Here is a 27,168-nt window from a genome sequence, read left to right as displayed (position 1 = left end):
CCATGAAGCCTCCATACAATGACAGTTTTCTCCCCCCGCACTGCCGTCACGCGACCGCAGCTCAGCTTTTGCTTGCCTCGTAGCTACCCGCGAAAGTCTATTAAACTACTGTAAATTTGATAGTATGTCATTATATGTAGTCCTGAGTCTGTTGAGAAAAGTAGTACACCAAACCATGCTCGCTAGGTTTGTGTGGTGTTTTTGTCTGTTTGAGCAGCATTTGATAGGCTCCACATTAACAAATATGTGACAAAGTCATTTCCTTTCATTTTTTGACTCGTTCACCGCATTACTGCAAAGTCAAGTTAGCAGCAAGCTAGGTCAGGAACCGGAGCCTCCGGAGGACCGAGTCACTGAACGGGAAGTGACATAACTCAGTTTTGCCCTCCTGCCTGCACGCTGGCTGCTTATTGGCTACACGTGGAAGTGAGTGACAGACGCCCTGATTCTGTTTCCGCTCCTTCCCCTGCCCGCGATGAGGCTGGCGTCTGATTGGTCGTGTGCGATGTCAGAAGACGCTGCCGCTTGCTCAACGCTCTCCCACACAGCGAACAAGCACCAACCTCATAGAACGAATCAGTGCAGATGGTGATTAGTTCGGTCTCGTTCACCCAAACAATTCGTTCAAAAAGAACGAATCGTTCGCGACCGATACAACACTACTGCATGGCACTTTAGCTCGCAATTCAGTTTGACTTGAAGGTAGTTCGTTAGTGTGTCCAATTATAAATTAATTTAACAATGCAATCTTTGAGTCAGGGAACATTTCTTTTGCCAATTCTGAGAAGTGATCAGCAATAGTTGCAGGCAAATTGTGTTCGGCAACAAATTGGCAGAATGAAATCTCCGCTTTCGTCACTTTTCATTCTGCAGACTTCATCTTTATGAACAGTGTTGTTAATCTTTTAAAAAGTAATTAATTAGTTACAAATTACTTCTCCCAAAAAGTAATTGAGTTAGTAACTCAGTTACCTGAAGGTATGAGTAATTAGTTACTTGGCAAAGTAACTGGTGTTACCTTTCATGTTTTTTTCATTAAAAAAAACTAAAAGAAAACAGTAACCTTTGCTATGTTTGGAAATCGTTTAATGTTGTGAATCAACTGTTTAAGTTGTTAAAATTGCTACCATTTTGCATTCGTTCCCTTCTGTCTGCTTCCGACATGTGAAAGTTTTGAAACTGTTTCATCATTTAAAGATAGATTAAAGTCAAGATTTTGCCAATTTAGAGTATTTTAGATAAAGTTACTTAAAGAGCATACGACACCAGAAAAAAAGTCTTAAATGGCATTATTATGTGAATTAGAATCATATTTTGAGACGATTCGACCATATACAACAATTTAGCAAAGCGCAGATGACGAGAAATTAGTCTTTTAATCTGCCGGTTAGCCACGCCTACAATTATAGGGCTTTAGCGTCCCCAACAGGTGGATGACGTCAGCGGTAGACTAGGCTCATCGGTTTTACTATTCAGCCCATTGAGGGGGAATTGTTGAGAACGAGGAAAACGAGACGAAGAGAGCTGCAAAAGGTCATTGTTTCAGTCTCTCTACTCCCAATATTTTTACAGGATATTCTTTTTATCCAAGTATTTTCCCCAATAGCTATATAAATGGCTTGAGAAGGACCAGTCAGCCCGTCGAGGGGGAACTATTCACAATGAGGAAAACGCGACGAAGAGAGCGACAAAATGTCATTGTTTCTGTCTCTTTACTTCAATATTTTTACAGGATATTCTTTTTATCCAAGTATTTTTCCCCAATAGCTATATAAATGGCTTGAGAAGGACCAGTCAGCCCGTCGAGGGGGAACTATTCACAATGAGGAAAACGCGACGAAGAGAGCGGCAAAATGTCATTGTTTCTGTCTCTTTACTTCAATATTTTTACAGGATATTCTTTTTACCCAAGTACTTTCCCCAATTGCTAAATAAATGGCATGGTCATGACAAATAACTTGTGCTAAATGGAATATAAAATAATAAAAATCCATTTATTCAAGACATGGCAAAATTACTCCATAATGGTCAAAACAGTCGACTTTACCTTTACTGTCACACCTGCCGAACGATATTTTATGACACCTAAATCGGACATATGTCATTTCCCTTCCCCGGCTTCTGAGAATGTAAACAGACCAGAAGGAGTGACAGCTAGCCGACATGCTAACCCGAACCGAGGGATGTTTCAAAGTCTTCGAAGTGGAAAATCACACATAACTATTCTGGATTATTTGACATGACGACCCGGTTGTCGAGTTTCTTTGCGGATCGGCAAACCGCCCGGCGGAGAGCAATTTACAGTTCGTTCCCTGGAGGAGGGTGGCTGGAATTGTTGTGTAGCTAACGTGCTAACAGCTAACTGCTAATGAGCGTGAGGATAGCTTTTTACATGCCTATCAATGATCAAACGTAAGTAGTCCTTTATTTAAAGGAATTTTATAGTGTTTACTTTGTAATCACTGTATTCGTATTTGACATAATACAAAACAAGATGTTTACTCACTTCCTTGTAAGTCCAATGGTCCCACAGTAAATATCCACGGTGAATGGGAACCTTTTGAAACTCCAAAAAGGCGCATACGCCTCTCCCGCATACAGAATGATTTTTCTGCAGCCGTTTGGCTGGCGTGATGCAAAAAATAAAAGTATTAATCCGCAAAATCAGCTGAATCCTTCGTCCTCATACACAACAGTACACTGTAGCGTGAAGAGGACGTCTTCTACCGTACACGTCACAGCGCCCTCCTCCTCAATGCGAGACCGAAGCCGGAAGTCACTCATTTTCCTGGCGCGGGATTCAAAAAACTAAATAAATATAGCGATCGCTTCCACACACATCCAAGCGGTCCATATCATTCAGGAGCATAAAATACCGCGTGTATTATGAAATAAACATGCTTTTTCGTGTCACAAGCACTTTAAGTCCGCTAGGAAGGTTCACTACAACAGAGCCTTTCTGAGAAGTCTACTGCTTCAAAATGGCGGCTGTTTATTAACGCCGCCGTCTGTCATTTCACATGTAGTTCTATAAGCTTTTGGTATCTAGGCGTAGATTGTAGGCTGTCGGCTACAGTCAAGAAATATTGGAGCCGCCTAGCATCGCGTTTGCTACAGCGTCACAACACTCTTTGTGTCTTTTCTCGCGTCATTCAACCAACGTAGTAACGCATCGTAACGCACATTGTCTCGTTGCAGAAACAGTGACAAAATCCAAACCGAGAACAAAAACCCTAATGCACGAAAAACATACAGCATACACATTTAAAAACCAGTGTTCACTTGTACAAATTACGCCGAAACCGTACAACTTGACAGGTATGAATAATTCAGCAAATAATTACCGCAGCAACAAATGTGTGATTTTTTTGTTTTCAATCAAGCTAATTTATTGGCAGCGCACTGAAATTGGTTTACAGTATTTGATATTAAATAAAACACTTTGCTTACTTACTTGCACTCCCACTTTCCTAGTCCGTTTTTCAATGGCAGCTGACTTTCTTTTCAGAGGTTGTGACCCCCTAACCCACTGGCTCTATGGTGAGGACGGGGGGGAAATCGTTGGTACAGCTGTCTCAAGTAGGGTTCTGGTGTGTCTCTCTTCTTTCCGCAGAGGAAGAGGGTCAAAACAGTAGCCAGTGAGGTGGTCCGAACATGACACTGAGGATTCGGCTGGTGACCATTTGTCCCTGGTTCGTTGGACTTGTTTTACCTATTCCTTGCGCCGATCTGGATCTTTTGGGGACTGAAAAAGGCTCGCACCACTCCCCGGGACGCTGGAACAAAACTTGGAAATCCTCAGCGTTCAGTTGCGGCAAGGCTTTTCCAGTTCCCCCCAGTATAAAGTTTAATTGCTTCACTTTGGCATGAGTGAAATTCAAAATAGCCTTATGGGGATTCACTTGTGGTATCCGGAAGTCCCCATCCGTGAAGACTTCCATGGCCGTCGTCACCAGGTTTGTAATGTCTTCACAGAGTATGGCGGAATTGGCCTGGTTTCTGTCGCTTATACCCACCGATCTTATAACCTTCCGCGGTTGTACAATGAACTGGGTATTGTGTTCCAACACGTTTACCATGTGCTTAAATCTGGCTCCTGGATAGATGTCCACTTGGACGTTGTCGTCCGCAATGGGGGGCAGTCTTGCCACATTGGAGTCCCCCATTATTAGAATGGGTCTGTGAATTTTCAGACGGCAGTTGCCGAACTTGTTGCCCTCGTGGCTGTGAACGGTGTGATCCTGACGTTTTGAAACAGCGGTGTCATCCACAGTGCTTTGTGCACTTCCCTGGGTGTCTGAGTCCCCGGAGGCCTTCCACTCCATTCATCGGGGTCTAAAGTCAAAGTCCACCGGTTTGTGTGGCGTGTCACCATGTATGGCAAATTTGTCAGACATGAGCTGCCTCAGTATAGTGGAGTCCCAAGTGAGCGGGAAGGAGGTCATCGGCTTGCTACCCTCAAACTGCTTCCGTACCTCGCTATTCGTCGAGGGGCTCCGTTCCACCCTCGTCATCGGTTCAGGTTCTGGCTGTAGTTCTGACATGTCCCAGTCCGGGTCTGGTTTTCGTTCTGAAGTGTTCCAGTCCGGGTCTGGTTGTCGTTCTGGAGTATCACAGTCTAGGATCGTACCTCTTCGTCCCGTGGCCGATTTTTTTCATCCTCTTACTCACTACTCATTGGGGCTACCCCTCCGGATGGGCTTTCCTTTTCTCCGCCGACCCTGGCGGCACATCGTGTATGGGTGGTCTTTCTTCCTCACCTTCTCCTGCGGTGTCAGCCTGTTGAGGAACAGGAGCCGTTTGAGTTGCCGCCGTTGAGGTAGATGGTGGAAGAACTTTCGCCCGGGTTGAGAGCCTGGACGTTGAGGGTAGTTCCTCCTTCATCCTGGTTGACATGTCCTCCCTTCCCAGTAGGTCCCCCTCCGCATCAGTTGGTCCATCACATCCCCTCACTATTTCCTCCAATTCAGGGTCTGGGTCAGGCGTCTCAGGTCCTTCTGCACCCAATTAGACGCTATCCTCAGAGATTCTTGCCAGTTACTCGACTTTCTCGCACGAATCCCCTCCCTCAGGTTGTGGAGCGAGGTGCTGTAATGGTCCAGCAGTGATCGGGTAGCCATGTAGGCCCAGTTCTTTGCATTATATTTTATGATGAGGTTTATGTCATCATTTGGGCTAATACCGTCCACCAGGGACTCCTCCGAAATTTCAATCCCCCAGGCGGGAGGTCCCTCCTGGGAGAGCCTCCCCCATGGTGGAAGAGCTTGATGTATCTTGCCATTAGCTTGGCTAATGGCCACGGGTCCTCTTCCTTCTTCGGTGGTTGTCCAGCACTTCCCCGGTTCGGTTCTATTCCTGGATGTCTGTACCTGTTGGTGGTGAACACCGGGAGACAAAATATTAGTTAAAAGATTCTGAAGGTTGCCTAACCATTTCCCTGTCACCCATAAGAGATTATCATGGTCCACCCAAGGTGGTGATTTCGTGTTATATATTACTGCGGTAAAATAATTAGAGTAAAGGTAGGGAATTGTCTTCCAGTGCGAGCTGTTCCACACATGCAGGGAATATGTCAAAGGAGTTAGGGTCGATAAAGAAGAAGTAGAATACAAGGAGGGAAGGAGAAAGGTAGACATCTTGAATCCTCCTCCGAGCGGAAAAAAGGGTAAGAGGGAAGGTGGTGGTGGTGGTGGTGGGGGGGGTGTTGTTCTGACGTTAGTGGGAGATCCATCCAGGTGTTTGTCAATACTATCAAACTGCTGGGATGGAAGGGACTGACAATATTCAGTGACAGGGTGAATAAGGTGAATGAGGAGAGCAGAGTAAAGGAGCGTGTGTGTATGGACGCACACTGGCAAAACATGCGGAGTTCCGCTGCCCTGTACTCCAGCCCCAATGAAGGTATTGTGGAAGAGGCAGGAGTGCAGGGCATGCTGGAGACTAGGGGAAGGTGACAGTGGGTAGAAGTCCAAGGTTGTTAGTAGGTCATTTATACGCCACCTGTATATCAGTTCCCTATTCCCGTATAATTTTTGATGGACCTTTCCGACAAAAGTCCAAGCTTTTCAGCGTTCATTATTTTGAAACCAGTATCCATGTGATTCAGGCGCTTACTGGATCCATTTATCTTCCTTTCATGGTGACGAGTATTTCCCTTTAACTCATTTGCTCCCAAAAACGTATAAATACGTTCTATTTTTAATTGATTCAGTGTCCTAAAAACGTATTTATACGTCTTTTAAGTTTTTTTTTTACAAGAGGCATCTCTAAGTTCTGATGCATTTAAGCTGCAATGCACAATGCTCAGAACCCATTTTAAAGCAATAAAACTGGCCACTGGATGTCAGTAGCGCCTTTGGTAAGAACTCATTTCGGGCTAAGAAAGGAAGTGAAGAAAAATAGGAAACGGAAGTTGGAGTGATCTTGTGAAGACGTGTGAGAAAAATGTGGAGAGCGATCGGGGAAAAAAAAGGCAAACGACACTGGAGGAGGGTTTTGAAAAAACGAAACCATCGTCAAAGAAGGAATAAAAAAAATATCTTGATGAGACAGACGGTTCAGTTCAGTTCAGTTCAAGTTTATTGTCCCCTAAGGAGGGGAAACTTATCTTACAGCAGGTGAGCACACAGATTCACAACAACAGATAACACATACCCATAAAATGACAAAGACCACAATTAAAAAAAAAAAAAAATGCTATGAACAGCTTTGCCTCTCAGTCCGAGAATTGTGCAAATTTAGCAGCCTAATCGCACTTGATAAAAAGGAGTTCTTTGTCCTGTTGGACTTAAAACAAGGGACTCTGAATCTCCTGCCTGAAGGAAGGACCTCAAATGGACAATGCAGGGGGTGATCGGCACAGTCAAGAATGTCATTTGCCTTCCTCATAACCCGCCTCTCATAAATATCAGTTAAGGAGACCTGTGGACAACCTATTATCTTACTAGCCACCTTAACAATGTGGTTGATGTCATTTTTCTCTTTCAGGCTGATACCTCCATACCAGGCAATAAAAGCAAAAGTAAGAACAGATTCAATAAAAGATTTATAAAACAAAGACAAGATATCCTTATCAACATTAAAAGAGTTCAGCTTTCTTAGGAAGTACAGTCGTTGTTGACCCTTTTTGCAGATGGTCTCTATATTTGCCTTGAATTTGAGTTTACTATCTATCACTGTGCCCAAGTATTTATACTGCTCTACCACCTCAATACTGCTACCTTTTATACGAGTGGGTTGAGGAGGAGCAGGTTGTTTTTTCCTAAAATCTATACACATATCCTTAGTTTTTGAGGTGTTGAGTTGGAGAAAAGATATGTCACACCAACTTACAAACTCGTCTACCACAGGCCCATGCTGGGATTCATGTTTCTGCAGTAAACTGATAATGACTGTATCATCAGCATATTTCAGGATGTGTCTATTTCTATACTGACTCCTGCAATCGTTTGTGTAAAGGATGAATAGTAAGGGTGAGAGTACACAACCCTGAGGGGAGCCAGTAGAAGAGACGCATCTTTCAGAGAGACAACTGTTTACTCTAACTCTTTGTGTTCTATTTGTTAAAAAGTCCATTATCCAGCTCACAAGATTGCTTTCAATATTGAATTCTGCAAGTAACTTACGAACTAAAACATGAGGCTGGATGGTATTAAAAGCAGAGGAGAAATCCAAAAACAGGAGCCTGGCATGCGCACCAGGACCATCGAAGTGTCTGTAGAGGAGATCTAAAAGTGTTATCTGGGCATCCTCTACCCCCCTTCTAGCCCTGTAAGCAAATTGCCCGGGGTCCAGGGCCCCGCCCACCCTACATAATAGGAGTCGTTTTACAATCCTTTCGAATGACTTCATGACCAGTGAGGTCAGTGCCACTGGTCTGAAGTCATTCAATGTGACTGGAGAGTTACTCTTTGCCACTGGAACTATAATAGACTCCTTCCAAGCCATTGGGACCCTCCTCTGGTTCAATGAGGACTCGAAAATATCAGCAAACACACCACACAGCTGCTCTGAGCAGTACTTTAACAATTTCCCACTAATCCCATCTGGACCTGGACACTTACTAACTTTAGATTTTTTAAATATAGACCAGACCTCCCCCTTTGCAATGGAAAAAGGAGTGCAATCTACCTGGGTCAGTTCCTCTGTTAAATTATTTAATTCATTTGAAAAATCCTGAATGTCAAACCGTGAAAAAAAGGTGTTCAATGCTTCAGACAAGTCATCATCGTTTTTATATATTGGCAATTGTGTCAGGACTGGACTCGAGGCAGGACTCAAATGCAGAGTTTTCTTGTTTAACAAAAATGTATTTTACAATTTGGCACAACAAAAGGTCACTCCACTGTGGGAGGCAAAAATCTTATAAACACAAAGTGACAAATTAACTCATAAATGCTTACAAAATATTTGCAGTCAAAAGGCAGGTTCTTCAACAAAAATTCACTTCACAAGGAAGGCAAAAAATACTATCAAAAGCAAAGCAGCAAACAAACTCAAAAAGCCTTACTAAATTCTTCAGGACTAAGTTCACGTGGTGGCTTTGGCTGTGGACGATAGCAGGCTGGAATGACACGTCAGCGGACGAAGACACTCTGGCACAAAACAAAGGGGAGACTGACTATATATACACAGAAAGTAATGGGGAACAGGTGGAACCAATTGGTGATTAGGGAGCACATGAGGAAGGGCAAGTGCTCTAAAACAAGGAGGGGAAGACTTTCAAAATAAAGCAGGAAATAACCATGACACGACAAACCTCACCAGGGTGTGACAAATTGAAGTGATTTTTTTTGTGCCTTTTGCAAACCTGTCATTTTTTTCACACCATCCCATGCTGACTTCAAGTTGTTATTTCCCAGTCTTTCCTCCATTTTATTTTTATATTGCAGTTTAGCCCTCTTTATTTCCGCTCTGACCTCCTTTGTAGCCTCCCTGATTTCACACGTATCCCCTTTTCGGAAAGCCTGGTGTTTTTTCATTAGCACTTGTTTCAGAGAGCTAGTGACCCACGGCTTATTGTTTGCATACACTTTAACATGCTTCTTGGGAATAACAGAGTCCACACAGAAAGAAATATAAGAACATACAGTGTCAACAAGCTCATCAATATCTGAGGAAGAGTCCATAAAGACAGACCAATCAGTGCAGTCAAAGCAATCTTGTAATTTCAAAACAGACTCATCATCCCAAGACTCAATCTCTCTAGTTTTAATTTCCCCCTTTTTAAGCATTGGTCTATACACTGGGATGAGGTTGATAGCACAATGATGTGAAGATCCCAAGGGAGCCAAAGGGATGGCCTTATAAGCCTCCTTAATTGAACTTGTCCAGAGTCTTATTTTTCCTAGTTGAGCATGTGACATATTGATAAAAGTTGAGGGATTTACTCAGTACGCAGTGATTAAAATCTCCCATAAGCAAACAAGGGGCATCTGGGGAAAGAGATTGAAGTCTCTGAGTCACTTTACGAATAGTGTCAGCAGCAGACTGTATATTTGCTTTGGGGTGAATATATATTACAGTGACAAATATCTGAGGAAATTCCCTTGGGAGATAGAACGGCCGAACAGAAATGGAGAGCAGTTCGATGTCTGGAGTGCATAGCGATTCCCTGACGGTGACGTTGCTGCACCACCTCTGGTTTACGTATACACACACACCACCACCCTGAGATTTCCCTGTGATTTCTGCATTTCTGTCCAACCTGACAGGCGCCCCAAAGCCGCTGATCGATATATCCACGTCAGTGTCTTTAGATGACAGCCATGTTTCCGTGAAGGCCATAATACAGGCATTCCTGTATGCCTGTAAATGGTTGGAATTTGCTTGAATTTGCTGACGTGTGAGAAAAATGTGGAGAGCGATCGGGGAAAAAAAAGGCAAACGACACTGGAGGAGGGTTTTGAAAAAACGAAACCATCGTCAAAGAAGGAATAAAAAAAATATCTTGATGAGACAGACGGTGATGAGCGAGAAGTTTACCCCGTCTGCCGAGACGGCCACAACAGCGTCATGTTCCCCACACGTTCAGCGGAGCTCATGTCGCGTTACTCCTAAACCCATCGATGAAGATGATGAAAAAAGCGAGACCGATCTTGATCCGGACTCATCTGATTACTGGGAGCCACCTCATTCAACCAGGAGCAGCAGAGAGCCTTCCCCGGACCCACCAACACAAGGAGCTTATCTTGGCTTGAAAAATCACTGACTTATACAATAATATATATTTCATATACAGTCAATACATATTTCTATAAATTTCAGAGTGTGAATCCACTCGCAGTGTAGACACAAGTGGTTGTGTCACCAGCGCAAAAAAAGGTGAATAAAAGCTTCTTTTTTTTGACACTTCACACTGCAGCTACACAATATATACTGAATGGTAATTGATTATATCTATGAATTACGGGTAGTACATCCATCATCAAACGAGTCACCACACGTGTTGGCAGTGCAAGGAAAGGTGTGTCAGGCTGAGACGACGAGGCGGACTCAGCTGCGGAGGTTCAGGCAAAAACTTTTATTTAGAAAACAGAGGTTCTTCCGCTGGCATGCAGGGATGAGGAAAAATACCAACATAAAGCGCTCCAAATGGAGGAATAAGTCAGGGCAACCGCGATCAAAAGTTCAAACAAAATGCCACTCCAAAAGGGAGGAAAGGCAAAAACACAAAATGCTCCAAATGGAGGAAAAAGTCAAAATGGCAATGATCAAAAAGGTTCAAACACAAAGCACTCCAAATGGAGGATAATATGCAGGATAACTATGATAGGCTATGGCAAGCGGCTGAGGTGACTGACCTGGGAAGAAAGACACTTCTGCACAAGACAAGGGAAACTAGGGCATTATAGACACACAAGGTAATGGGGAACAGGTGGAAACATAAGGTGATTAGGTGACAAGAGAAAGGGCAAGTACGTGACTATGAAGAGGGTGAAGCCTTCAAAATAAAACAGGAAGCGACCTGGCATGACAAGGTGAAGTTAAAAAAAAAATCCACATTGATCCACAGCTACTACGGTTTGTACTTTGTAGTAATTGATCATGTTTCAATAAATTACAGGTTATGCATACATAAGCAAAGGTGTTTCCACACATGTTGGGGGTGCAAAGAAAGGTGATTAAAACTTATTTCATGTTGCAGCAATATATATATATTTTAAATAGCAATTGTGTGTATGTCTATTATTTACAGGTTGTGCATTGAGAAGTTTTGATCAACCAGGCTGGCGTTTTGAAAAATGGCAGGCCTAGAAAATCCCCTTCACGGTAGCTCCTGGACCTCAGAGTGCTGCTGCGCAGCTGGTATCGGCTCAGCCAGTCGAATTCGTGGAGCTGTTCCTAACTGTTGAACTTCTCCAACATATCGCAGATGCAACAAACCTTTTTGCAAACAATTTTTACAGTCAACACACCGGAGCAGGCACATGGGAACCAGTCTGTGTAGACGAGCTAAAGAAATTTTTTGGACTTACTTTTGTCACAGGTGTCGTGCGCAAGCCAAGGCTTGCCCTCTATTGGTCTACTCATCACCTGATTTCCACCCCCATTTTTGACCAGACAATGTTTAGGAATCGCTTCCATTCAATTTTGCGATTCCTTCATTTCAATATAGACACACCTTATGTTGGAGACAAAATTTACAAAGTTCAGCATGTGTTCAACTACTTGATACAGAAGTTCAAAACACTGTATCAGCTGTATGAAAATATCTGCATTGATGAGGGTTTAATAAAGTGGCGGGGCCACCTCTCATTCGGGGTCTACAACCCACAAAAACCCGTAAAACACGGGATCAAATCGTACATTTTGTGCAATTCCCAGATGGGCTATTGTTTCAACATGCAATCCAACCATGGTGAATCATGTACTCTGTCCAATATTGTGTTCATGCTCCTTGACCGCCTCCCTTGACATGGCTACACCCTCTTCATGGACAATTTCTACAATTCCATTGAGGTGTGCAAGCGTCTGATTGAGGAAAAGATCAACATTTGTGGGACCCTAAGAAAAAACAGGGGGGAGCCGGATGTGATCAGAGAGGCAACAAAGAGCAGCTTGGGGTCAGTGGCAAAGATTTACTGCCATAATGGAGACATGCTGGTGATTGTGTGGCTGGATAAACGCGTCGTGAAGGTAGTGACAAGTTGCTACCAAGATGTCATGACAAAAGTCAACGTGTGGAGGAAAAGTCACAGAAAAAAAGTGTGTGTGCTCAAACCATCTCGTGTTGTAGACTACAACGCCTTCATGAATGGGGTAAACAAATTGGACCAGAACACTACATACTACCCCTTCATGAGAAGGTCTCTAAACTGGCCCAAAAAATTTCTTGCCTACCTCTTTCAATTGTGCGTCTTCAACACATATGTTCTCTTCAAGCAAAAAAAACCCCTGGTAAGCGTACTTCTCTCCTGGCCTTTTTGCTAAAGGTAGCAGTCTCTTGGACTTCCCCCGCTTGTTGTGGAGGAGGAGGAAGAGTCAGATGTGGAGGGGGCAGTTGGAGTGGCTAAGCGCTCAGTTCGCACCTTACAAAACTGACCCACCATGCCGGCTTGATGGGAAACTGAGCAGGCACAAACTCCAATACTTGAAACCAGGCATGCAAACTGGTTAGGGATGAAAAAGGTGACAAAGTAACATGGACACACTGCATGCACGGAAAAGTGCATTTCATAGTGCAACTAGAGACATCTCGAATTAAACACAGTACATAAAAATTTAACATATACAAGTCTAAATCTGTCATCCTGAAATCAGAACATATAAGACACATTAAGTAGCAAATTTTACAAAATCTAAATGATAAAATATACAGTATGTCCCATTTGCATTAAGCAGAGAACAGCTTACAACATGATATATGAATTTACAGGTACAGTATGAATTCCATCCACTTAACTATTATATGATATAGATAGAATTAAAAAAATTACAAGTCTTTAAAAGCATTAACTGTAATGCTGTAATAACTTTATTTACATTCAACCAAAGCAATTAGTCCCATGGTGCTTAACGTCGATTGATAGGGCATCATCCTGGATAAACAGAAGTACACCTGTAGGCGGTTTTATGAACGGGGGTGTGTACGAACAGCGCGGGAATGGGGATACTTTCAAACGCGACCTGTAGTGGAGCTCTCCGGTTTGATAAACTCTCGATGGCTAAACAAATGAAACAACCTCCACAACAAGGCAAAACTCTTCCCTTTCTGTAATTATCGGAGAGGTATAGAGGAGCCTTAAATAACTTGTTGTCAAAAATAACTGGTGACCATTCAGAACTTTACTAATAAAGCCCTGAACATGACTTGTATGGAAGGCACTAGTTCATCACTCTAGTTACCTCATTGCTCATGATTTATTTTTTCTTTTATCGTTAACAAGCGCTTTACAGAGGGGCCTTAAATAACCCGTCACAACGGCAACTGGCGACAATTCAGATCCCAACTGACGTTCCCTAACTTTACTAGCAAAGCCCTGTGTGAAAGGCGCTAGTTAGACCCTATGCAGTTAGAGCTACCTCGAGTAACTGGGTTCTGCGAGGTGGTGAAATATCAAGGACTATCTGAAGTCAGTTATCAAGAAATTAAGCGAATACTTGTGTTATAGACACCATTACAAGCGCAGGAATTGATCGAACAACACGATTGAATGATTTATGAAGACTATTATAGGCCATCACTCAAACCTTTAGCTTTAAGAAGTTAACAATTTTTGACATTAATCCCTTACCTTGCCGCGATTTCCAACGGGTCCGGGCGAGAAGCTGGGATGGAGGAGGCATTGCTGATTGGTGATAACTGTGCTTCCGTCTCTCACTATTGTCAGTCATTTGTTGTCAAGAGAAGAGAGTGGCGGTGATAGGTCTAGGTCATCGGACTAGAGTGTAGTTTTGAGCATGGACTACGGTTTTGAAGTTAACGGTTTCACTCGCTCGCTCGTTCACTCTACACAGTAGTCGCGAATTTGGCTCCCTCTCGTGGGTACCTAAATATTGGCGTCCCATTGGCTTTTAAAATTCCCATTTTCACTCCCTGCAAGTCTCTTTTGGAGACTTTTGTCTGGTCTTTATTCATAACTAGTAAGACCAGGTTAGACAGTTTGTCACGAAACATAGGGACCCTAAACTGGTCCCATTAATGGATTCATATCAAATACGAGACTCTGATCCTGCGCGTTGTCCGGTGGTTCGTGCAAGGTTTAGGTGTGATACTCTCGATGACACCTTCCGGTTCGTCCGTCAACTGGTTAAGGGATGCCAAAGGTTGGGGCAGACCTTTGCTCGTTCCACTCTAGGAACGTCTGAAGTATGATATCAATCCATAAATGGTTTACTATGTCCGGGAATAGGAATCACCACCCTTAGATTATTGCACTTATTTCTTTAAGAGGAATAATGTTTCTTTTACGGTATTCTAACCGGCCGAGAATGGGTATTATATCCCGTGAATGGGTTGACTGGTTCAATTATTCTTAAACGGAATCGGTGAAACCGGGTTTTAAGTTTTGAGTCATGCCCACTAATTTTAGGATTAAATGTTTACCAGGACTGGGTTAAGGTTAAAAGAAAGCATTGGGGTACCCATGTAGTCCTGGGTTTTGGGAATAGGGCCACGCCCACAAATTTTGGGATTAGACGTTTACCAGAACTGGAATAAGGGTAGAGGAAAGAATTGGGGTCCACATGTAGTCCTGGGTTTTGGGTTTAGGGCCCTGCCCACTAATTTTGGGATTAGACGTTTACCAACAGTATGTACGACTTGATGGTGCGTTCACTTACAATTTTCGACTGGACAAGTGCTATCTGCCATAATTACGGCACCACACGAAGGCAGCATCAATCAATGCAAAATCGACACCTGTTAAAGTCAAATTAGCAGTTGTCGAACAAGGACAAACCGGAAGTTGGTGGCGTGAAAAGTAAAAAGGAAGCTATGATTTAAGAGCCGAGATAAATGTGATAAGGCTTTCGTTGGCAATATTGGGTAGATTAAAAACAAAATTATATATATATATTAGGGCTGTCAAAATTATCGCGTTAACGGGCGTTAATTAATTTTTAAAATTAATCACGTTAAAATATTTGACGCAATTAACGCAGATGCCCCGCTCAGAGTTTTAAATAACAGTACACATTGAAACGCTCACTTGTTGTGTTTTATGGAGTTTTGCCGCCCTCTGCTGGCGCTTGGGTGCGACTGATTTTATAGGCATCCATGAGCAATGAGTAAGTAATTATTGACCTCAACAATGGTGGGCTACTCGTTTATTTTTTAATTGAAAATTTTACAAATTTTATTACAACGAAAACATTAAGAGGGGTTTTAATATAAAATTTCTCTAACTTGTACAACATTTTTCTATTAAGAACTACAAGTCTTTCTATCCATGGATCGCTTTAACAGAATGTTAATAATGTTAATGCCATCTTGTTGATTTATTGTTATAATAAACAAATAGTCCTTATGTATGGTATGTTCAATGTATATATCCATCTTGTGTCTTATCTTTCCATTCCAACAATAATTTACAGAAAAATATGGCATATTTTATAGATGGTTTGAATTGCGATTAATTGCGATTAATTACGATTAATTAATTTTTAAGCTGTAATTAACTCGATTAAAAATTTTAACAGCTAACAACAGTTTGACAGCCCTAATATATATATATATATATAAACAATGGTCAAGAAGATGTTTGTTATATATGCATTATAACGTATATAATCACTAACTAAGTAAGCTTTAACTGCCAGAGCAGCATAGGAAATTGGAATTTGTTCTGTTTCCTATCCGGATGAGTAAAGATTAAGTGAAATTGAAAAACTAAGATTAAATGTAATTAATAAACAAATGGCAATCAGTTTAGACTTAGAAATAAATATATTGGAATATACTGAACATTTACAAGAATGAAGAATAGCCTTTTGCCAGGGGTGAAAGTGGCTAAAAGTTCTTGCCGGAACTACCTGACATAAAGGTCGCCGCATGGCAAGATTTTTTTTGTTTTTTCAAACCTCCTTAAACCACCGAAATGTAAAGAAAACTGCTTTTTCCACAGTTACACCATTAATACACAATAAAACAACAGGTCTTACAGCAAGTGTAACGCATGTGTAACACAATTGTAACAAAGCATAAATTAAAAACTGATTTTCATTCAAAATATTATTTAATCTTATCATTATTGTAAGATAACATAAACATAATATGTACTGAATATCCTGGCAGCACTCTCAAATTCAAAATTCAAATTGAGCAATCTGTCTTGATTTGCAGTCACAATTATTTTTATTGCTTCTTTATGTGATTTGGAGTCTCTATGGTCCTTAATTTTTTTGCAAAGGGAATTAAGCTGGGCTTCCCTCGATTTGCCATAGCGCCTTTTTTTTGCCTGAGCCCACTTTACAGCAAACTGACCCCCGTGGATGCTTGGAGACCCAGTAGCTTCACGTTATGACAGGAGATGCAGCCTACATATCCATTTTGACCATGTAGCCATTCATTTTTTTGTCTAAACTGTTCATATTGTTGTTTTTCCCACTCAGATGGGTAGGCAGTATGGCTAGCAGCATTATCTGTACCTGTACGTGGTTGGGAGGGTGCTGCTGTTTCTTCTAGCAGGGTCTCTGGCTCCTCCTCCCCCTGCTGTGAGTCAGGGTTACCATCATCATCCCTGGCTTTTGTTTTACAAACTTTAATGCATCAGCCTTTTCATCATCGTCTTCAACTTAAATATCTTTCAAATGATTCAACAAGTTTAGTTACCTCTCTTGTTTTTTTTTGTTTTTTTTGTTCCACGCACAGGATGCTGGAAGAGTGAATGGCCAGCAGAGGGGGTGACTCACCTCTCAATCTGACAGGTGAGTCAAGCAGAGCCGTATAAAGAAAGTCGCGACCAGGGCCGTTCCTGACCAATTTGGTGCCCTAGGCAACATATTTGTTGGCGCCCCCCCTATTTCCACCAAATATATTTAAACAGTCACACTGAAAAAGCACATTATCTCTTTGTAATTTATTATATAAAAAAGGCAACAAACAAGTGCAGAAATTAAAAGAAAAATGTTCTAATAACTATTCAAAAGCACCAATAAAAAACACTCCAAAACAACGGCATTAAATAAATTACAATTGTTATTACAATATGATTAACACCCACCAACACAAACCTATAAAGACACACAGAACACTTTAAAGTGCAACTTTTTTTTCACCTTGACCTATAACCTTACTCACCTTGTCGTCACTGATGCAAAAGCATCTATTGCACTTTAATATGACAGTTGTTTTGGAAGGTGCACTTCTTTCCTGGACTTGGTGGGCTTGGACTTGGTGCTGATGTGGATGAAGTTCGCTGTAAAAGATTGCCCAGGATGTACAGAGGTAAGAGGAAAATATTTCAGAAGAGCATCTACAAAGAGAAGAAAGTGGAATGTCACATTATAATAGTCAAATAGCTGCTGATTGTGAAACCAGCATGACGTAACCATAATAGCGTCTAAATTCTTGCAGCCTACTGTACCTGTCTATTGGATACGGTCACTAGCTTTGATGGGCGAAGTTGAAAGAAAAGGCATTCTTGAAGCACTGCAACTACACAGGACTATCCATCCAATAATAATGAATTAAATAATATATGATAGGAAAAAAAAAAAAAAGTTTTTTTTTTTTTTTTTTTACATGAACGTGATCGCCATTTTAATGAATTAATGACACCTTTAAAAACAAATGTTTGCATTTAAATCCATGGCACTTTTAGTCCCCCATACAATAGAACTTTGAAATTATTAGTTGCATATTTAATGATGTGTTTATTTAATTAATCTTGGCACTTTTAGGCAAGGCAAATTTATTTGAAAAGCAAAATTTAACACAAGGTAAAAGTGGTTCACATCACATAAAAGTAAGCAAGACAATTTTAGTCACCCATAGACTTTGTCCAAATTTCTCAAAAATTGGAGGGGGAGTAATTTTAACTGAAACTAATGAACAGCTGGCTGAATACTGAAAATATTTCTAAAACAACAGCCTGGCTAATGATACAGTATAATTTTGCTTTAGCACTAAGTCATATAAACTCTATGTAAATAACCGCTAGCTTGCAGTTGCGCTAAGTCTACGTGCTTATGCTGTTGAAAAAAATCCTCACAACAAACCTCTGTTTTTCTTCACGTTTTGGTCTTTTCTTTCTTTTTCTTCCGACCCAGAGGGCTTTTGTCTTTTCATGAAGTTGACTTGTCACCGTAACGTCACTCAATTGCGGAGGCTAAAAATAGCACCTTCAGGTAGCTCGCTGGTCTGCTGGGTGGTGAGGGAGACTAGGGTCTGTGGTGAAATGATTGCATCACAGGAAAAAGTGAAACGGGCAGAAGGCACACTATTAAAATGATTTATTATTTAAAGACTTATTATGAACGGTTATGTTGTTCTTTTGTTTTATTGTTTTAATTTATTTGAATACTATCATCAAATATTATTTGAATATTTTTCTTGACGCCCTTAGGATGCTGCTCCGCCCTTAGGCAGTTGCCTAAATCGCCTTATGGGCGGCACGGGTCTGGTCGTGACACTCTTTGATGTCGCCGCAGGTGGTCACGTGGTTCCTGTAGGGCAGGGGTCAGCAACCTTTTTGGTGTGGCGTGCCACTTTCAAATTTTCTTGTCAATCAGTGTGCCACACCCAGATTAATGACGCCCATCCGAATTTTTATATCCAACAGAGCTGTAATTTTACTCTAAAGAAAACAACATGAACATACGTTGAAATCTTACAACTACCATTCTTCTTTATCAAATAACTAAAAAATAAAAGTATATTGTAGAAAATATCAAAACTTGAGCATCATCTTATGTAAACATATCACACACACACAACCCTGCAAGAAAAGGGGAACAAGCGTGATTCTCAGTGCAGGTCTCTCACAGTACAGAGCGGGCTGTTTTAACCTTCGAAGTCAGAACAGGCGACTACTTTGTCTTGTTCACTAACAGTGAATTCTACGCACAATTTTAGATTTTATATAACAAATACAAAAGATGCCTACCTTAATGTGATCCCTGGCCCTGTTTTCCATGAATTTCATGTTTTGTCTCGTAGTGGCGTTTGACACTTGTTGTGCGACACACACACAACGCTCTCGAGGCATAATGCACAGAGCAAGCGGAAGTAACCAGCCAAAAAGTTGTTATCGGCACCCCCAAGGGGCCGCTGTCCCCTACAGTATGACCAGCTTACTAGTTAAGCGTAAGAAAAAGAGAGGCAGGGAGCAAGGTGTTGAGAGAGAGTTGTGCGAAGAGCGCCATGAAAAGTGGCTGTGTCCCATGCTGGTTTTAGTTTTGTTAATAAAAGTCTCCAGCAAAATACCATCCAACGTGTCACTGTGTTTTTATGCACATCACCACCTCTCTGAAGTAAGCACCGGGCGAATCGACCACAACAAGCCACGTTAATCGCCTGTCCACTTCACACTATGGTGCAGAGTTGCAATTATCAAAAAGTGCAATTGGTAACACAGTGTACTTCCGCCAGCTCTCTGATTGGTCGGCTTCGTGACATGTTAGTAGCGTGGGCTGAATTAAACGCGCAGAGAAAAAAATCCGACAAGCGCAGGAGTCGAGAAATTGGGGAAGAGCTGGAGGTGTGCTCAAAATCCATTATTGCTCGCATATAACGCCACAGGCAGAGTGGGTGAGAGGGGCGGTCCCGTAAAGCCCCTAAATAACAGGGCGCGCAACTGAAAATGCCTTAATTTCCGGTAAAAAAAAAGGCGCATTGTAAATGGGCTCGCTTCCGCTATCCAAACAGCTAAACATGAAAAGGTTCACACTCCGGATGTTTTCAGTAATCCTTTATGTGTCTCTTTTCTTTTTTGTGAAACTAAAACAATGAAAAAATACATGCAATCAGCAACAATGCTGCAAATAACAAAAATGCCATCCATATATGCAAGCACAATTAGTCTGTATTCAGTAGTTCTTAATTAGAAATATCAAACAAATTTCCCCTCAAACATGCAACCTAAAGACAATATAAAGAGTGTAATTCTCAATTTGACAACAAAATACTCACAGACGTTGCTCTAAAGAACACAAATGCCACTCAAGTTGTGAGAGTGGAGCTGCCATGTAACACATTGAATCACATTTGAAGAACTTCCTATTTGCATTTTTCTTCTACTGTTTTAGAACCAATAAATAAAACGGCCACAAGATGGGGCGCTTCAGCAACTGATAAAGATACAACCGACAATAAACATAACACGCATTTTTTTTTTTTTTTTGCCATGCCCTCGCGTGTCACTGGTTAACCCTTCGCGTGCCAGTGCTGACACGCGTGTCATAGGTTGCCGACCCCTGCTGTAGGGTGTGGGTAATTCCAAGCACAAGCAGCGCTGTAGTGGTTTTTTAATGGAACTGACAGCGGTAATTGCGACATTCATGGGGAAATGAATAAAATTGCGTATCTAAGTACTAGTTTGATTATGTCATTGCATTATAAAATATTTAAATGCTAGTTTTACATTTGGAGGGTAAGGATACAACTGAAAACTATGTAAACTGTTACGCAGAAGGGAACTTTCTGGGAACTGCTCTAGTGTTTTGATTCTGTGTTGACAACGGATAAAAATTCCCTCCAAAATGAACACTCGTATTATTCCCCAAATACTAACTGAGTTAAAATAAAGGGTATGCTGAGTTATTGTACTATATTTGACACACTCAGTAACAAGCAAGCAAACCTGACCTTTTTCTAATTATTAAGTTGATGTAAAATAAGAGAAAGCAGTTTCAGGTTGTGTTTAGAGAGATGAAGATTTCAGAAAACACAATTTCCTTTGATTTGATCAGATTTTTGTCCACATTTTTTCCCCTGATAATCAGTGTTTAAAGTATGAAAGTAGTACTACTTTAATGCACTGAAAAGTCTGCTTGTGGATTTTTTGCCATCTAGTGGAAAAACATTGAAAATGCACTCCAGCATTTATTTTTCTTTCGTTACACCAAATTTCAATTCATTCACAAGACTTTTCTTACAAAACCAAACGTTTATCTCAAAAGTCTTTAAACTGTAATTAAAATGGAGCTTTCTTTTCAAATCATGCCCAATCAAAAAACAAAACAAAAAAAAAAAACAAAAAAAAAACGGGTAGCTATCTAGGAATGTGACTTTTATGTGAATTGGTGCAGATACACCGTTCGATTTAAACCGTTGTTTTCAAAAACTCCTAAAGAAAAACTTTAAAAGTGCAAGTCACTTTATTAAAAAAACATCAACATCAACACAAACATCTTCTGGGGGACACTGGAGCACCCCTGGACTCAAACTAAAGTATTGTGATATAAAAGTGATTTGGGGGGAAAAAATAATGAGAAAAAAATCTGGAATATCCAAGGACCGATCTACATCTATAACATCCTAGACTAACCCAAGACTCAAACCAAAGTACTCTCATGAAATTCTGATGTGTGATTTCATTCCAGTCTTTTTTCAGTACAGTGCAGTGGGGCAAATAAGTATTTAGTCAACCACTAATTGTGCAAGTTCTACCACTTGAAAATAATCGAGTGGCCTGTAATTGTCAACATGGGTAAAACTCAACCATGGCAGACAGAATGTGGGAAAAACCCCAGAAAATCACATTGTTTGATTTTTAAATAATTTATTTGCAAATCATGGTGGAAAATAAGTATTTGGTTTGTATCAAAAGTTCATCTCAATACTTTGTTATGTACCCTTTGTTGGCAATAACGGAGCCAAACGTTTTCTTTAACTCTTCACACATTGTTGCTGGTATTGTGGCCCTATCCTCCATGCAGATCTCCTCTAGAGCAGTGATGTTTTGGGGCTGTCATTGGGCAACACGGACTTTCAACTCCCGCCACAGATTTTCTATGGGGTTGAGATCTGGAGACTGGCTAGGCCACTCCAGGACCTTGAAATGCTTCTTACGAAGCCACTCCTTTGTTGTCCTGGCTGTGTGTTTGGGATCATTGCTTCAGCAGGGGGGACACGTCTGGCAGTGCAGGATTTGAGTCCCTGGCGGGCAATTGTGTTACTGATAGTAGCCTTTGTTACTGTGGTCCCAGCTCTCTGTAGGTCATTCACTAGGTCCCCCCGTGTGGTTCTGGGATTTTTGCTCACCGTTCTTGTTATCATTTTGACGCCACGGACTGAGATCTTGCATGGAGCCCCAGATCGAGGGAGATTATCAGTGGTCTTGTATGTCTTCCATTTTCTAATAATTGCTCCCACAGTTGATTTCTTTACACCAAGCGTTTTACCTATTGCAGATTCAGTCTTCCCAGCCTGGTGCAGGTCTACAATTTTGTCTCCGGTGTCCTTCGACAGCTCTTTGGTCTTGGCCATAGTGGAGTTTGGAGTGTGCCTGACTGAGATTGAGGACAGGTGACTTTTATACCGATAATGAGTTAAAACAGGTGGCATTAATACAGGTAACAAGTGGAGCCTCGTTAGAAGAAGTTAGACCTCTTTGACAGCCAGAAAGCTTGCTTGTTTGTAGGTGACCAAATGCTTATTTTCCACCATGATTTGCAAATAAATTCTTTAAAAATCAAGCAATGTGATTTTCTGTTTTTTTCCCCACATTCAACATCTCATGGTTGATGTTTACCCATGTTGACAATTACAGGCCTCTCTAATCTTTTCAACTAGGAGAACTTGCACAATTGGTGGTTGACTAAATACTTATTTGCCCCACTGTGTCACCCTGAAGTGGACCCATTCTTAGATAGATCGCCATTACTTTTTTAATAAAGAGACTTGCACTTTAAAGCCACCTTGTTCCATTACTATAATGCTCATAATGCAAACAACAATCCAAACTAGGGACAGACAGCTACAGTGCTGGCCAAAAGTATTGACCCCCGTGCAATTCTGTCAGATAATGCTTGAGTTCTCCCAGAAAATGATTGCAAAATACACAAAAGAGAATGGAAAAAAAATTAATAAATCATTAGCATTTTACACGAAACTCCAAAAATGGGCCGGACAAAAGTATTGGCACCCTTAGAAAAATCATGTGATGATTCTCTCATTTGTGTAATTAACAGCACCTGTTACTTACCTATGGCACATAGCAGGTGTTGGCAATAACTAAATCAAACCTGCAGCTAATTAAAATGGATTAAAGTTGACTCAACCTCGGTCCTGTGTCCTTGTGTGCACCACATTGAGAATGGAGTAAAGAAAGAAGACCAAAGAACTGTCTGAATACTAGAGAAGCAAAATTGTGAGGAAGCATGGGCAATCTCAAGGTCATCTCCAAACGGTTAACCGGAAACGGTTGTTCGCAGTTATTTTGTCTAAAGGTTGTGCTAGCAAGTATTAGGCTGAGGGCGCCATAACTTTTGTCTGCCCTATTTTAGGAGTTTTGTGTAAAATGATAATGATTTCATTTTTTTTTTCATTCTCTTTTGTGTTTTTTATTACAAGCAAAATAAATGAAGATATTACTACCAAGGCATTTGTAATTGCATCATTTTCTGGGAAAAATTGAGCATTATCCGACAGAACTGCAGGGGTGCCAATACTTTTGGCCAGCAATGTAGCTTGACTTTGTTGTTCCTTGTGGAGGCTGGCCTGACCGCAGACGTTTTGCAGGTTTGATGGTTCACACAGTCCTCCACAACACTGACGTATTTTTACATTACTTTCAGTGGCTGATGCTGGCCGAAAAAAAAACGGCCCAAAAAAAAAAAAAAAAGCCTCCTCTTCGAAGGGACAGCATGTTGTCGACACGAATCTGTCAGGGCAGTGGTGTTGGGGATCAAGTCATAAATGTGCGTTAAACAGTAAAAAAGGACTGGCACATTCAGCAAGTGAAAAGGGATACTGTAAATGTATATCTGAACATAATGAAAATAATGAAATAATTCACTTGATAATGGTAGGACAATCTAAATGACTTATGTAACTGAACTCATTATATAAAGCGAATAATGTTGCTAAAAAGTTGGTGGGGACAATTTGAGCATCCTGAAGAGTTGGTAGTGTTATGTCCCTACCATCCCAATGCAAACCTACGACCTTGCCTCAGATGTAGATCGGTCCTTGGATATCTGAGATTTTTTTTCATGATTTTTGTCCCAAATCACTTTTATATTACAATACTTAAGTATGAGTCTAGGGATGCTTCAGTGTCCCCCAGAAGTGGACCTATTCTTGGATAGTTCCCCATTTTTTAGTAAAGGGCCTTCAAAAAGTTTCTTTAGTAGTTTTTGAAAACAAAGGTTTGAATCGAACGTTGTATCACCATATGTTGGTAATTAGAGAGAACGCCAACAATTGGGCATGCGTGGCAAACCAGTCGTTGGCCGACCACTATCGGTCGGCGCTCATGAGGCTGAAAGTAAATATTGTTAATGAGAAAGTTGACAATTGGCAAAGCGCTGTGAATCTGGCATCCAAGTGGGTCCAAACCGATCTGCGTAGTTTGAAACGATCAACACTCGACAATGCCCTTGCCGAAGTAACGGGCTGGTTGCGATTCGCAACTGGTACTGCCTAGGCTGGATCAAGTACTTTGGGGCCCCCGATAGAAGAATTGGAACCGCCGACGACGTTGGGTGAACGGGATCTGACGACCGCACCCGAAATGCCGAAGGGGATGGGGCCAGACAAGCGCGTGGGAGCATCGCATCCCCTCACCCAAGACGACGGCGAGGTACCGTTCACGTCCGAAGCGGCAGGGGCCGGAAGTATGAAGAGTATGCCATACCGGGATCGCCCGACATTGCGGGCAAAAGGCCACGGAAGACAGCCAGGCGCTTAGAAGAGGAGATGCGATCGCAGGTGAGACCTGTGTAGAAGACTACGGTGGCGAAGGGGACGACTCCCCGTTAATGTCGGAGGACCTGTTCGACGAACTCCTGATGGAGCTTAGCCAAACACCGCAACCGTCACCAGTGCAGGATATTCCCATGGAGGTCGATGACACCCCCTCGCCGGAAGCGGAACCAATCGATCCGCAATTACTGACCGATGGTGAGACAATTGATGGCGTCCCTGCCCACAGGTACTGGGGTGACACCCCCCAAGGAGCCGTAAGCGGACCGTTGCCGAAGATCGATCATTTGGGATGTGGCGACGACTGACGCTCCCCAACCGAGTCCACAAAGGGGATTCAAAAGGGGCGTCACTTTGACGTTACTGAAAACACAACAGTACACATTACATGACCATAGAGGCGACAAATATAGCAATTGGTATTTGCGTGTTGACAAACAGATCCTGATTATGGGAGACTAATGTCTCTAGACTTCCATTGGTGAGGGATGATAGGATCCGAATAGATGCCTATCCGGGGGCGACATTCGCCCTCATTAAACATGTCCTGGAGAATAAAAAGGTCATTAGGATGTCGCAGACTACCGTTTTACTTTCCGTGGGCATTAATGATAGGGGACAAACGAACCCCGACACATTGAGGGGGGACATTTTGTCCCTCGCTGAAGTGGCTAAAAGGGTCTTCCCGCAAGGGAGGATTGCTATACCACAGTTGAATTGGTCACGCCACATGACCGCTAGTACGAGAGCTAAAATTGAACAAATTAACTTTACGTTGGGCGAGACGGGCCTAGCGATCCCCAAATTAGATGACCGTCTCTTTGAGACGTTGGGGGATGGCGTTTGCTTGAAGCAGAGTACAGGCAAATTGTTGTGGGAAACATGGTATGAAGGTTTTTTGAGTGGGAATTGAGTTGGGATGGGGATTGTTTACATTTACGGTGGGTACAGACTTAAAAACGGGGTTCAGTCCCATGGCAACACGGGGTGAGGTGGTTTTTATGGTAATATTCATGTGTGTTTTTTCATATAAAGATGCTTATTTTTGGGTGTGAAGCAATGACATTATGTTTGATCCCCATCACAGTCTTTTCTCCAAACATAACTGGGTTTGTTGGGTGCATGGGAATGCTTATTGAGTGTGAAAAAAAATTGTTGTGTACAAAAGGACTTGTTTTATTATGTCCAAAAGTCTGCAGTGAACACTTTTTGATTCCGTCATTACGATCATTGTCAGCATTGTGTCTATTGTTGTTGTTATTATTGTTGTGATTATTATTACTACTATTGTTGTTGTCGTTTTCATTATTATGATAAGCATTATGGTTACACTGAATTAAAATTGTGTGTTTTGAAAACTGTCCTTGTTTTAATCTTGTTGAAAGCAGTTTCAATGAAATTTACCGGGTGTAATGAACCAATAAAGTTTTGTCAATTACAAACTACCGCTTATGACGAACACAGAGCGCAAAATGGCCAGACACCATGCTCCTTTCTCCCAATGCGAAATAAAACTACAACGACTTCAAGTCCCATGGTGCATTGCGGCTCATACGCTGCGGTGATTGGTTGATACCCGCTCGGGGATTGCGTCACAGGGTTAGGGTTTGTACATATGAAAGTTAGTATAAGTCAATACAGATTTATTTTGCATTGATCATTTAGCCTATCAATCAAGGGCGTAGGTTTGCATAGGGACGGTAGGAACATAACACGACCAACTTTTCAGGATGCTCAAATTGTCGCCACCAACCTTTAGGTAACCTTATTTGCATTTTATGAGTTCAGTTATATAGGTAATTTAGACTGCCTTCCCATATGTTGTAAGGATACAATTGACCCTACCATTATTAAGTGAATTATTTTCATTATGTTCAGATTTATATTTACCCCTTTTTCACTAGCTGAATGTACTAGTCCATTTCCCCCCCCTCATTGATTGGCTGATGACTTGACCCCCAACACACACACACGCACTGACCCGACGAAATACAACATGTTGCCAACATGCCACCTCCTCCGCCCCCTTCAAAGAGGAGGGATATTAGAAGGTTTTTTTTTTTCAGCCAGCGGCAGCCACTGTAAGTAATGTAAAAACAGGTCAATGTTATGGAGGTGGGAACACACCACTAATTTTGCTACTGAAATGTTGCTACAACCTGCATCACAGTTTGCACAACATTAAACTGTGTGAATTTGATAACTTGCAATACTTGAGTAAGAAGCTGCTTAGAGAGAAGTGTCCTCCACTTTTGTATGTGTTTTCTGCTGTTAACATTAATTAAACTGTGAGAAATGTAGTGAATGGAGGTTCACCCCCTTCCACCCAATTTTAATTTTAATTTTTTTTTGTGGTC

At 41.6% G+C, this 27,168-nt stretch overlaps 1 protein-coding gene across 1 annotated transcript in view; it reads right to left on the bottom strand.

Moving 5' to 3' along the window:
- Positions 1 to 19,237: 19,237 nt before the first annotated feature.
- LOC130914399 (uncharacterized) overlaps positions 19,238 to 27,168 on the bottom strand; it is a 286,666-nt gene continuing 278,735 nt past the window's right edge. The window contains exon 2 of the mRNA XM_057833553.1: positions 19,238 to 19,864. The gene's annotated coding sequence lies outside the window, so the exon portion shown is untranslated. The remainder of the gene's footprint in view (positions 19,865 to 27,168) is intronic.

This window comes from Corythoichthys intestinalis, chromosome 4 (assembly GCF_030265065.1).
Source record: "Corythoichthys intestinalis isolate RoL2023-P3 chromosome 4, ASM3026506v1, whole genome shotgun sequence".
In the NCBI taxonomy this organism is placed as follows: Eukaryota; Metazoa; Chordata; class Actinopteri; order Syngnathiformes; family Syngnathidae; genus Corythoichthys; species Corythoichthys intestinalis.
This window is presented reverse-complemented; position numbering and strand designations above follow the sequence as displayed.